Source organism: Chiloscyllium plagiosum, chromosome 8 (genome assembly GCF_004010195.1).
Source record: "Chiloscyllium plagiosum isolate BGI_BamShark_2017 chromosome 8, ASM401019v2, whole genome shotgun sequence".
Taxonomy (NCBI): domain Eukaryota; kingdom Metazoa; phylum Chordata; class Chondrichthyes; order Orectolobiformes; family Hemiscylliidae; genus Chiloscyllium; species Chiloscyllium plagiosum.
The window spans coordinates 37,460,937-37,464,212 of NC_057717.1; the positions used below are offsets into that span (position 1 = coordinate 37,460,937).

Consider the following 3,276-nt stretch of genomic DNA (forward strand, 5'->3'; position numbering starts at 1 on the left):
GAGGGTTTTTTTGGGATATACTGTGCATTTTGTAATTACCTTACCTGGTAATTAGACAAAGCACCCACCTATAGGTGTATAAATAAAAAAGAAGCTGTTGTTCAGATATTCGTCTCGGACTGAAATTATTAAAGTGAGTGAGCTTTTGTTTCTCACAGAACCAACTCTCTTACACCTGGGACCGCTCCCTTCGAAACTTTCAGTGCATTTCATTTTCCCATATTTTCTCATTGTCCCGGAGCTGAGATGAGGTTTGGATTCCTGACGTGCAAGAACGGGGGTCCTTTCAGTATCTCAGATTATTTCATATCCCAAGAACATCAGAGTCAATGTATCGCTCTTAAAGCATGGGTAGGTTTCGAGACTGTTTCTGCTTAGTCGGATAGTTCACCCTTCATTCTCCTCAGAATCCGCTTTGCAAGGAATGTCTAAAGATTCACAAAGCTGGAGACTGGAATTTCTCTTTTGCTACTTGATCATTTTTGCACCATCCAGCTCGCAACATTTTCCCAACATCTTGTTCACAATCCTCTGCTTTACATCAGGTCGAGAGGTGAGGAAACCCAGTTTTCTGAAGAAATACCCGACTCTGGGAACGTTCTTTTCGAAGCAAGTAAGGTTAATGGGAGATTTCCTGCGGAGATTTAACATGATGTTGAAGGGAGCAGTGGGGATGGAAAGGTTGTTGAGAAAGAGGAAATTTTGCCTCTGACCAGTGCAACTCACCAGAGAACTGGGATTGAGGACATTTATTGACAAGCAGCATTTGTGTCGAATACATTTTGCGAATTCTAAACAAACCCCACAGGTCTGGTATTATTTGTGGTTGGCGGAACAGAGCGAACGGCTTGAGTCAGGTCCGTTTCTCGTTCGGAACCCAAGTTTCCTGCATGTCAACAAATGAGCAGACCTGACAAAATGTGGAGTTACTGAGAGTGTTTTTTTGTAGTTTGAGGGATAACTCATCCAGCAGAGAGTCAGTTAAAATCAATAGTGAATAAAACGTAGTCGTATGATTAAAACCTGCACGGCGAAACACTAATGGATATCTAATATATCGCCTTAACCACTCAGCCACAACTATAACCCTGAGAAACTGCTTAATATTTCTCGTGAAATTAGGGCTACCAAATGAAAACGTGACTCCACTATACAGTTAGTTTTGTCTGTGCAATGACTCCAAAATTTGTGGTCCCCCCTGTAATTGATTAGAAAGGAGTAGGCTGATAGGAAATTGGATTGAACGACACATATTGATGAGAAACAGAGTGCTTGGGTAGGATATATTTTCATTAGCAGAGAGATTAGAAATAATGTAATGGATCGAAAAATGAAGATGTCATTGTATTTTTAAAGCGCCTTTCAGCACTATCTGAGTCACAGGCACTGAAGAAAATTTGAAGCAGATGTGGCATTGTCAAATCTAATGTGCAAATCATGGCAGTTTGTTCAACCATAGGTCAAAAAGAAAATGCTACAAGTACTCAGAACTAACGCTGGAGACGCCAGTGAGTTTATGCCTTACATTTAGCGTTTGTTCGGCTCTGATTGCTATCCGGGATAGTATAGGATTGGGGGTCCTAATATCAGAAGAAGGGTTTACCCAATTAAGGCAAAGATGAGGAGGCTGTTATCACATCCTGAGGGTCGCAAATACGTGTACTTATTTACAACAGCGAGATCTGCCAAGACTGGGTATATTAAAGGCCACAATTATTTATCTCTCTGTTAATAGCATGAAGCATGTGGCATTGTGAAATATGTCCAAGTTTACTGACGGTAGACAATAATGGGAGAGCATATTGAGATGATGACGTGGGAATAGGCGAAGGTGTATAGATAGTTTGAGTGAGTGGGGGAAAATCTTTGCAGATGAAGTTTGATGTTGGAGTGTCAGGTTGGAAGAGTAAAAAGGCAGAGCACTATGAAAATAGAGGGAAACTAGGAAAAAAACTTGTAGGACAGAGGCATCTAGGAGATCTTGAGCCTAAAACAAACAAAGTTTTGCGTCATTTTTTCTGACCAACCGTAATGCCTCCTTTCCAAAAGCTTGCAGTGAAAGAGATGGTATCCGAAAAAAATATATAAGTCGAAACTGAAAAACGAAGACCAAGAAAAGACGTATGCCGTTCTTTTGGACAACTGATTGTGTATGGTTCTGTAAAATTCGTTTACAATGTACCTGGGTTTTGGAATTGTGGGAGCTCGGGAGTGGAAGTCAGGAGATCCATGATTACTGCCAACATTTATCTGCCATCCTAACTTTTAGTACGTTTTATTTTGCATTGTGGTTCCTGTGAGTAAACTCAGGTGACTTATTTCCCTCACTGTTCCTCGGCACTCCCCGAAAGAATTCAACGTTCTTATCTCCTGCTTCTGGGTAACCTCGAAACATTGTACAACTGTCACTGAAACCTCGACATTTCCCACGACTGTCTGCCTTCTTACAATATCAATTGATCCATCACTGTGTTAGTAATGCACACATGAAGACCAATGCAAAACAGCAGCAATCGACACTGTTACGAACACGGATGACTGCAGTCAAATTTCAGAATCGTGACAACTGTACGATCACAAACGCACATATCAAACGGCCAGTAAACTCCATATGAATACACTGACAGAAGCTGTGCGAGGCATAGCACCTGAAAAACAACAGAAATACAGTTTTGGGCGACGGACCAGGTTGTATTTCTCAATCAGCAATCGAATTTTACACTGGTGACATCAGCAGTTCCCTCAAACAAAGAACTAACCACTGCTGCAGACGGAGGAGAAAGTGAAGACTCTATGTGCTGGAGATCAGAGTCGTGAGTGAGGTACTGGAAAGTATAGCTGGTCAGGCAGCATCCGGGAGGCAGGGAAATCGAGGTTTTCGGTATAACCCTGATGAAGTATTCATGCCCGAAACGTTGATTCTCCAGCTTTTTGCCAGCTGCCTTACATGATGCTCTTTTCCAGCAACAAGCTCTCCACTGCCACAGACTCTTATGTAATCCGAGTTCCCAGGCACGGAATTAGAGACACTCATTGCCCTGAGTACACCTACTAGGGACACTTCGCGGTGGCGTTCAGGGGCAAGTTGTTCGTCATGAATGCTGGTCTCGATTTCCCTGCCTCTTGGTCCTTTACAATGTTTGATGTACTCCTTTCGCGTAGCATTGTTTGTATACATGTGCACTGCACATGCAGGGTAGTGCTCATTTGTTCTGGTGAGTTGTTGGATGAATCTGGCTTTCGATTTATGTTCTCACATGAATCTGAATGGTCAGA

The 3,276-nt window shown here is 42.3% G+C and overlaps 1 long non-coding RNA gene across 1 annotated transcript in view; it reads left to right on the top strand.

Moving 5' to 3' along the window:
• The window catches only part of LOC122552412, an 18,921-nt gene extending 18,836 nt beyond the window's left edge, over nucleotides 1–85 (top strand). The window contains exon 4 of the long non-coding RNA XR_006312377.1: nucleotides 4–85. This is a non-coding gene — a long non-coding RNA (uncharacterized LOC122552412). The remainder of the gene's footprint in view (nucleotides 1–3) is intronic.
• The last annotated feature ends 3,191 nt before the right edge of the window (nucleotides 86–3,276 follow it).